Here is a 10,848-nt window from a genome sequence, read left to right on the forward strand (position 1 = left end):
GGTGCCAATCCACTATCCTAGTCCTTAACGTTTTCCATTATAAACCGATGAATCATTTTCATGTCAAACAGGCTCTTGGGAGGATGAAGCAGCGTGCAACAATTTTTCTGAGAACTGATCACATCACCTCGTTTTCTGAACCTCTTGCTTTATTTCTCTCCGTCTCCCCCCAGCTTGCCAGCATGCATGGCAGTCACTGGGCACCCCGTCAATGTGGTTAAATGATAAAATAATAAATGAGATTTTGAAATATTCACCAAATAGAGTCTAGACACCAAGAGACTCCCAACACTGAGCTACTTGTTGAAAGTGCACTGCAGGAGAAATATTCAGACAAATCTGATGAGTTGCACAACCCTCCCCCCACCCCATCCCCTGCTACAGAGAGCTCGGCAATGGGCAGAACCATCTTGCCAATTCCTGCGCGGCAAACCTTTGTTTCAACAAGCACATGCCTGAATTGTGCAGCTCTTAGTGGTGCTGACTCATGCACATCTTTGAGTTCCTTCTCCCTCTTTCGTCTTTTTGCAACCATCCTAAGCCATCATTTTCTTATCTTTACAAAGCATATTTTTTCTGCTGCTCTTGATTGTATTAAATGTTGTTTACTTAATTTCTGACCACTTTGATAACATGCTGCAGTCAATTTGTGTTTTTTCTGTTAATCCCTTCCAAACTGAAGGAAGAGCTAAGTTTTCTCTTATGACTTGCAAAAGAATCTGTTCCCCCATCCCAAGCCCCCGAGGATGCTATCAGATAATCTTGGTGACACATAAGCAAAATATCCCATAGACTTCTACCTTTCTCCTGAATCAGGCTTCAGTAATCCAGTTTTTGTTGTTTTCCAATTGTATGTTGCCTTGGCAAGGTGATTCTGCAGGGTGTTTTTTTTCTCCGGGAACACCTGTTCTTTCTGCAAATGAAAAGCTATTGCTCTCACTAAATGAGTCTGAACACCCTGGGAAGATTTCCTTCTGTGGCTTTGTTTGTTCCAGAAACAGGTTTTCCTACTGAGCTTTCTCGCCTCTGTAGCTTTGGTGAAGAGAAATAAATATCACTGGAAATTTTTTCAGTTCTCCATATTTTACTAGCTTTGGTGTAAACTCTTGCCATAAGTGAAAAAAAAATGGCTTTGAATAATACCCTAAAAGATAGCATTTGCCTTGGGAATAAACTTCAATAATTTCTTTCTCTCTACAAATTGTCTCTATAAAAATGTAAAAGCAGTCTTGACTGACAGGGAATGCAGAGTTATTTCAATGTTAAACAATATAATATTCTCCCAGTGAGCTCAACTTGAGTGTCTGGAAGAGCCAGGGCCCGTGATCTGTTCCCAATTGGGAGCAGATCTCATATTAAAACATGACATATGTCATCTAAGGAACTGTACTGCAATGCAGCTGGGGATTCTCTCTTTATGATTTACTGCAGTGCACTGGGCCACAATCTGAACTTAAAAATTCGAAACATTCTTTATCCAAACTTACATTCCTATGAGATTTGAGAACAAAATTGTTTACGTCCTAGATTTGCTTGCATATTATTAGAACTACATTAAAATACTATTATTGTTTCGGTCCTACTCATCTATATCAAATAGACAAAGAGTTTGTGGGGTCTTGCTGCATTTCATAATGACCTCCAAGTACAGTATTATATAAAATAGGTTATTAATGTGTGTTTTGTTTTTTAATTTAATTCAAATATTTTATGTAAATATTAATAAGTAGATGTAAGCATACATGGTCTTTTTCCTGAAATTATTTTAAGAGACAACACTCCACATGATCAGATAATAAAGTATAGTAAAATGAGAAGTCAGACTAACTGGGTTCAATCCAGGCTCTAGTACTTACTATCTATTTGAGTGACTCTATAGCTCAGCTTATTTTGCTTGCATAACCCGGGATTGTTGCGAAGATTAAATGAGATAATTCACATAATGTACTTGGCACAGAGCCTGGCAAACTGTGATTTTAATCATTATAAAAAGAAAAGGCAGGATCTGAGAAAAACACAAATATTGTAACTCTATGGATAAACATGTGGCTTTAATTGGGCAAATCAAATAATTGAATTGATTTTGAGCTTTCTAGCACCCATAACTGTGAGGTGAAACCAAACTGTTGTATAAATCTTGGGTTTATAAAGTAAGGAGCAAACCAGTTTAGATGCAAAAATTTTGCCAGCACTGAATTTCTAAAGGAGCTCAGGGGACATTAGGTAATATATTGAATAATTTTCAGTAACATTTTGCAGTAAATACTATAATGAATTCAATATGGCTGGGATAGCACCATTGGTAAAATCCAAAGTATACAACAAAGTAGCTCAATAAGAAATTATATAATGGACTAAGTAAATATGGCCCCAAATATTTATTGAACAACAGCTTTGTGCAAGGTACTGTCATAGCACTATAACAGAAAACACAAATGAATTAGACTCAACTTCTACCCTCAAAAACTTACTAATTAGTTAGGTGTGGCAACAGGAATAAGAAAATAACACAGATTCTGATCAAGGCAAAGTAGTATAAACCTCAAAGGAAAATACAAAATGCCCTGGATATTCAAAAACAGGATAAGTCTGGTTTCTTAAATACATCAAACTCAATTCTGCTTCATAGCATTTGCATATGCTGTTCCATATGCTTTGAATGTCTTTTCCTAACTCTGGGTATATAACTCCTTCCTCTCCCTTTGACAGGACAGCTTACGTCTTTGTCCTTGTGCGAGTCTTTTCTGACCACTCATGATAGAAGAGACTCCCCCTATAATTCAATATCTCAGCTCCTTGTTTGTTTCTTCAGAGCATTCATGACCATTTATAATTAGTTCCTTTATTTGTTGATTGACTTGCTTTTTTGAATCCTCATGTAAATAAACACTCCACGAAGGCAGGACTGTCTGTCATGTCTGCCATTTTACCCTTGATGCCTAGAACAGTGCTTGACACTGTCAACATATATTTGTTGAATGAAGAAATGAACAAACAAAAGATTGCATTTGGTTGGTAGGATCAGGATGGGTTTCCTGAGAGGAAGGGAGCCTTAAAAACTGGATATGTTGAAAGTAGTGGGGAGAAGAGAGATGTTCCAAACAGAAGGAAGAGCATAAGCAAATGTTTGGAGCCCAAGAAAGGCAAATCCCTTTCTGAGAACAATAAACTCTGTCTATTTTTGAACTTAAGATGCAAACTTTATCCTCCTGCTTGCCCTTCCATTTTAACATTTCTAAATTGGTATAATTGGTATGTGTCTTATAATCACCATCTGAATGTACTATAGTTGCTTCCTTTTTTCCCTGAAATGTTCTTTAATTGATGGTGTGTCTTATAAACATCAGTTGCATTTTAGGCATGGATAAATAAGGTGATTCAGTTTTACTTGAACACAGAGTATACATAGGGGAACAGAGGGAACTAGTGATGGAGACAGAGGGGAAACTAGCCGGGAGGAGCTGAGGTCATCAGCTCTTCCCTGAGGTCCACCTGCACTGCCCTATCCCTGCCTTGCCTCCACTCAGTGGAAAATTGCAGCTTCTATGGTTTCTCTGCTTGGAATTAGCACCGGCAAAAAACTAACCAACATGGCTGCCCACTGCATAGCCACATTGACTTTTAGCTCATTATAAGGTCATTATCATCAAATTGTCATGGTTGACATATCTACTACCATCATGCACCTGAAGCTGACATTTCTGAGTTTTCCAAAAAAGGGCGAGGAAATAAGTGGTACTGTATTCAAGCCCTGGCCAAAACTCTGGCCCTTAAAACTAGTCAATCAAACCCCACCCCCGATATGCCTCCAGCTCATATAAGTGAATCTGGGGATGGGCCTGAACCTCACTAAGTATAGCTCTCTCTTGAGCCTGCCTGCACTCCTTGTAGAGTGTGTATTTTTGCTTTGCATGCAAATACATTTTCCTTCTCTTCTATCCTTTACCTGTCTGCTCCTCAAATTCCTTCTTTTGTCAGAGACAAGAACTTGGACCCAGCTACCCTGCAAAACCAGCACTTAGAAATTGTGTTGTAAAAGTTCTGCTATAGGCCTAAGAGTTCATACTACACTTAATTTGTCGGTGATTGGAAGGAGTTCCTACTGAAATTATTATGCAATATTATCTCCTGAAACAGCTGTAAATCTCCCTGTCCTGATAAAGTTTTTTATTTGGCTGTTCACATTTTTTTGCAGGAGCAGACAGCTTTATATAGTCAATCATTGTTAGAAAGCCTTCTTTAAACAAAATAAATATATTACAGATATAACACATAATTAAAGATTCCGGTCACTGTTAAGTATGCTATTCCATGTTCTTCCTAGTAGACAGCTGCAGATTTGGTATCACAAGTTCTTAATGAATATTCACAATTCAATAGCAAAGAGGAAGTGGGGTGAAGGAAGGGGATTAAACTCCACAACAGCAGGGAGTATTCGGAATCTTTGGTTTTAGAGGTGGGGGTGGGGGTGAACTTAAAGGGATGAGAGAGCAAAGTGCTATAAGGAGAAGGAGTCCAGTTTGCATGATCTGTCCTTGCTAAATAACTTCATAAACCGTGGCCTTCTTGTCCCCAGAGCCAGTGACCATGTACTTGTCATCCACAGAGATGTCACAGCTGAGCAGCAACAAGGATTCTTTGGGCTGGAATATACTGGCCCCGTAAGGTGTTCTCCAGACATTCAGAAGGTTGCTCTTTCCAGGGCTTACAAACCGTACGCCACGGTGGGCAAACTTGAGCAACAGCACACAGCTCTCAAGCATATGTAGCTGGTACTTGTCGGGCTCGGTGACATGCAGCACTTCCACGTTGCTGTTCCCCATCCCCACTGCCAGCCACTCTCCAGCTGGGCAATAGCCCAGAGAAAAGATCTGTGAGGTGAAGTCCTGCTGCTGCAGCTGCCCCGCTTCGCACAGGTCCCAGGACCTGGCCGTGTTGTCCAAACCGCCCATCCAGAGCTTGGTGCCATCGTTAGAAAAGTCAATACAGCTGGCTCCGTCTGTGTGGCCCTGGAGTTGCCTCACCAAGGTCTGGTTGACGGCAATGCTGCCGCCGCTGCAGCGGAAGAAGCAGACCTTGGAATTGGGGCTGATGGCCAGCGCGTAGCCAGCGGGGTCCGAGGACGTCAGCTCTGCCTTGCTGCACGGGGTAGAAGCCGCCAGGTCCCAGATGGACAAAGTGCTGGCTTCCCCTCCAACAATTAGGGTGCGACCATCAGGGAGCAATCTGTAGGAATGGATGTAGTTATCCCTGTTCAGACAGTCAAGCTGTGAGACAGGACTCCTGTCGCCAGGGTGGCTGGTGTCCCAGAACTTGACTCAGCCCTTGCCGCCGTGTACACATGTCTCGTGGGGTTGCTGATCGTCACGTCGCGGTGCACACCGCCTCCCCATGTTTGAGGGTGCTGATCTGGCGAGCGTGTCAGGGGATCCCGGGTCCAATGAGGGCGTGGTGGTGGTGGTGGTGGCGGGGGAGGAAGGCTGCATCTGGCCGTCTGCACTAACATGGAAGGAGGACGCTGGTTTTCCTCCTGGAATGCCTGTCAGGTTTGGAGGTATCGCTGGCACACGGATGTGACGATGCGGATCAAATCCCACCACTCATCTGAGGGGAGATGTAGTGCAGTCCAGCATAGGCGGCTCCGGGCTGGTCAGCTCTCCATTCATCCCAGCATGGGGAACAATCCCAAATGGGGTTGGATATGGACAAGGTATTGCCACTGGGGTCCTCAGGCTGGAAGCCAAAGGGTCAACTCCTGGTAGTTTTCCAGGTACAGGTCTCAATCGGGAGTGGGATTACTGCCTGGAGTGGGTGCATCAGTTCGTGGAGTGGAGGTGTTAGACTTTGAAACAGGAGTGGTAGGTTTTTCATTAAGGCTAAGTTCTTTGGAGCTGGAGGAAGGAGTACTGCTGGAAGAGGCATGGAAACGGGGCTGACGGGGGCATCTTTCTTGAGCAGGCGTGTCTTGGCCAGGCCGTTCTCTCTTGGGGAGTGTGCTGGGCTCCCCCCAGGGGGAAGATGGATCCTCATTGGAAACATTCACTGCCAAGTTGTCATGACTCTTCTCACCATCACTGTCATAATGAGCTACAATTTCCTTTTCCTCAGTTGCCTGCTTTTGCTCTCCCGGGAGCAGTCTGTGGAGTTTCTGTGCTTCTAAGCGTGGAACCTGGCTGATGGGGATACGGACGAGCTCTTGATGGAGTCTCCGTCTCCTGGGTGATCGTTTTCCTGGTGCTTCTCCTCATCTTTAATTGGAAGGTGAGACTGGCCTCCTAGGGCACTACAGAGGGCCAGAAGTCCGGCACTGCTGCCGATGGGTGCAACAGCAGGTGGCTGAAGCCCGGAAGGGTGTGGATCAGAGGCACTGGCAGCCCCTGTCCATGTGATAAATGCTGAGCCTGGAGTTGTTGCCCAATGATGGTGTTCAGTTCTGCCGTGGTCACCTACTTGGCCCATTCCACAGCCTGCACCACTTGCTGCTGGTGCTCTTGGGACAGGAAAGGGATGACTTGTGCTCCGATAGCATTCAGCCTCTTGACAACCTCTGCCTGCTTGTGCATTTCTAAATTCAACCCACAGGACATTTCCTAGTACATGACGTAATGCCGCTGTATCTCCGTCTTCTCACTGGTGAGTTTCTCACATTCCAGCTTCAAACTGTGGTATTGAGCCTGTAAAAACTGAAACTCTTCCCTAATCCCATCGCAGGATTCTGAAATTGTACATTTAAAGGGTTGAGCAGGCTGATGCGGTGCCTGGAATTGAAACTGTCCCATCAGGGGGACCTGCACCCTAGTGTCAGGCCAGGGAGGGAGGCGTGGCCACCACCCTCTAGCTGGCTTGTTCACTCGCCCGCCCGCCCGCCCAGTGACCAGTTCCAGTGCTCCACACTCACAAGCCGAGCCGGAGCTGGCCCTGTAGCGCTACCGCACTTTTTTTTTTTTTTTTTAAGATTTAGTTATTTGAAAGAGTTACACAGAGAGAAGGAGAGGCAGAGAGAGAGAGAGAGAGAGAGAGAGAGGTCTTCCATCCACTGGCTCATTCCCCAATTGGCTGCAGTGGCCAGAGCTATGCCAATCCAAAGCTAGGAGCCAGGACTTGGGCCATCTTCTACTAGTTTCTCATGCTAGCAGAGAGCTGGATCAGAAGTGGAGCAGCTGGGACTTGAACCGTTGGCCATATGGGATGCTGGCACTGCAGGCAGCAGCTTTACCCACTACGCCACAGCACCGACCCGGCTATTCACATTCTAAAATTTAAACTCAAGACAAAAACTGTCTCCAAGACTCAGAAGATAAATTCTTCGTTGGACAATGAACTGTGTGAGGGAAGGCACTATATCTTCAGCAGCTCTCGTAATACTTGGTATATAGTAGATGCTCTATTAAGGTCTATAGAATGTTAAATTCTTTAATTGTTGAATGGATGACAAATGGAGTTTTACTGATTTTTTTTAAAGATTTATTTATTTATTTGGAAGTCAGAGTTAGAGATACAGAGAGATCTTCCCTCCATTGGTTCACTCCCCAAACGCTACAATTGCTGGAGCTGGGCCAATCTGAAGCCAGGAGCCAGGAGCTTCTTCTGGGTCTTCCACGAGGGTTCAGGAGCCCAAGGACTTGGACCATCTTCTGCTTTCCCAGGTGCATTATTAGGGAGTTGGATCAAAAGCAGAACAGCAGGACAGGAACCAGTGCCCGTATGGGGATTCTGGCACTGTAGAACACTGCTCAGTCCGCTGCGTCACAGTACCAGCCTTGGCGTTCTTTTTTTTTTCTTTTTTTTTTTAATGAGAAAAAAATTAGGGGATGATAAAGATGAAGACAATGGTGAGTAGGACTTTCTGAAACCAAATGGAGTCAATTCAGAAAAAGGCCTTGGAAGAGGGAAGTGTTTGGTGACTGGAAGGAAGGGAGAGATATAAGTTGGGAGAATGGACGGGTAAATACCTTCCATGGGGAAATAAAACATTTAAGTCCTATTAAGCTTTAGGTAGGAAATGGTGAAATAAGTGGGGGAGCCACAGAGTACACCATGGGAGGCACTGAGTGAAGGCGGTGGTGGGAGGAGGTTAGCCCGGGAGCCAGAGAGGGCCTGACTCTGCCGTGAGTCACTTTTACTGAAAGTCAGTTATGAGGCACAAAATGTGCGTGATGTGTGCATATTGAAGTCACCCAGAATGCCGGCAGGACCCCTCCCTTGCTGTTTAACCAGCAGTCTCTAGGGCACTGAACACCAGGGATGTTTTCAGTCCTTCCTGTCCATGACCTTTGGCAGTATCTGACTTTGTTGACCTCTTGAGTTTCTCCCCACCACTCTAAAGTACACATAACACAAAAGTTACTCTCTCAACCACCTTTAAGTGTATAGCCCAGTGGCAATAAGAGCCTTCATGTTACTCGTGCTACTGTAACCACCACCCATCCACAGAACTCCCCACTTGGCAAAATTGTACCTATTAAACAATAACCTCCACAGCATCTCTGGAAAACAGTAAGCCAGGTCCTCCAAAAAAAAAAAAAAAAAAAAAAAAAACTAAAAAAACTACGTAGAATTACCTTATGATTCAGAAATTATACTTCTGTGTACATACCCAAAAGCACCAAAGCAAGACCTTGAAGGGATATTTGTACACTCATATCCTCGATATTCATTCATATGCTCAGCACTATTCACAATAGTTAAAATGCAGAAATCACCCAGCTGTCTATTGACAGATGAATGAATAAACAAAATGTGTATACACACAAGGGGATATTATGCAACCTTAAAAGGAAAGAAGTTCTGATACAAGCTACCATGTGGATGAACTTCAAAGACATTATGCTAAGTGAATTAAGCCAATCACAAAAGTCAAAAAATTCATGATTCCACTTAGCTGAAGTATCTAGGATAGTCAAAATCATAAACACACAGTAGAGTGGCGGTTGCCAAGAGCTCATGAGGGGGTGATGGAGAGTTGTGTAATGAGTATAGAGTTTTACAGGATGTAAAAGTTCTGGAGATTGATTATACAGTGGTGTAAAATTGTAACACTCCTGAATTGTAAACTAAAAAAAATGGTACGAATGGTTAAAAAAAAAAAAAAAAGCAATAACCTCCTATTAGTCTCTCCCATGGCAATTACTATTCTATTTTTTATTTTTGTGAATTTAATCACTCTAGGTACTTTATATAAGTGAAATCATACAGTATTTGTACTTTTATGAATGACTTATTTCAGTTAGCCATAATGTCTTCGAAGTTCATACATGTTACAGCATGTTTCAGAATTGCCTTCCCCTTTAAGGCTAAATGATACTCCATTGCATATGTATGTCACATTTTTAAAATGTATCTTTACATTATGAGACCCTTTCTTTTGGTTTACACAACATCAAGGCCATGGATTCCCTTCCCGTTCGTTTGCCAGGGTTCCCATACATTCAGCTTCAGGTGGACGGGCACACACAGAGCAGTGAGGAAAAAAGGGGAACATTGTCTTTAGCAGTCAGATCAGTTAGAATCACTGCGGATAAGAAAGGATGGACAGATGTCTCAGCCAGATTGCTCTCACATCTGGTTGAGGAGCTTAAGTACAATTTGAAAGGCGTTAGAACAAAATAATGCTTGGAGGAGCTGACTCGTGGTGTGATTTCACAGAAGAGAATGAAGAAAGGATAAGCTATTGGGAGCTAGACAGGCTGTGTTGGTGGAGCAGCCACAAGATGCCTGGTATTCAGTCATTTTTTATGATAGGAATACATCTGTAAGAAACCTAGAGAAGGACACACAGTGCTGGTTGAAAATGTAGAGAATAAAGACATCAGAAATAGTGAAGTTAACACTTTTTCTAAGGTGTTCACCTTTAGATGAAACATACAACTTTCTTTTTCACCATGCTTGGAGTCAAAGAGCATTCCCTCTGAAGATTAATACACAAAGATTCAGTTAGGTCATTGAGATGTTTTTCCTACCAATTTCCCCTTTCCCATTTTACTTCATCCTCTAGGACTGAAATCTGTTCAAATTTCAGAGAAGGATGGAGAAGACAGTTCAGCAAAGGTGTCTTCAGTTGTCTGCGCTTTCCTCCGTGGTTTTCTTTAGGACTGAGTTTTTTTTGTTTAACATACTCACCCTTACTCTGCTTTCCTCATGCTTCAGAAACAGCCTTGTTATATCCCTTCATAATTGTCACTGATACTCTTTCTTCTCTTAACAAAACCAAGAAAGGAACATGTACTTTCTTTTGGATTGAGCCTCCAAATACAAATAAATGATCTTTGTTACAAGTCAACTTGTGTAAGAAAAACCAACCAATAGATCTTGAACACTGATAATGATTGAATCAGGATATTAGGCAATGCAATGGATAAGACATAATCCTTGTCCTACAACCATAACATAAAAAATAGATTCATCAATATACCTTTTTTTTTTCATTTGTTTTTTACTTTACTCCTTCTATGAACAGTATTCCAAGCTTTTTTGGGACACTGTTGGAGATAGTCTGGCTGTACCATGAATGAGGGTTAGCCAAATAAAAAGGTGACACTAGTCATCTTGTGGCTGATTTCACCATAAGCCTGTCTGTCTACTCATAGCTTATTCTTGCTCTTCTCTCTTCTACTAAATGGAGGTGGACACATGACCCAAGCTAGATCTGTATCACTTGCTTGCTCCCAGGAATTTTCAATCTTGAAGAGAGGAACAAAAAGACTGAAAAAGACATTTCCTTTTGCTATCTTAAGTCCCAAGGCCACTGTGATTCTTGCCTTTTCTCGGCTCTAGTTATTGATAGAATTGGGATTTTTCAATCTATGAGCTGGTAGCACATGGGTTGGAAATTTCACTTTCTACCTACTT

The 10,848-nt window shown here is 42.8% G+C and overlaps 1 pseudogene; it reads right to left on the bottom strand.

The window, feature by feature from the left end:
- Positions 1 to 4,538: 4,538 nt before the first annotated feature.
- Positions 4,539 to 6,756, bottom strand: LOC100349394 (transducin-like enhancer protein 4 pseudogene; annotated as a pseudogene).
- Positions 6,757 to 10,848: the final 4,092 nt, after the last annotated feature.

Source organism: Oryctolagus cuniculus, chromosome 11 (assembly GCF_964237555.1).
Source record: "Oryctolagus cuniculus chromosome 11, mOryCun1.1, whole genome shotgun sequence".
Classification (NCBI taxonomy): Eukaryota; Metazoa; Chordata; class Mammalia; order Lagomorpha; family Leporidae; genus Oryctolagus; species Oryctolagus cuniculus.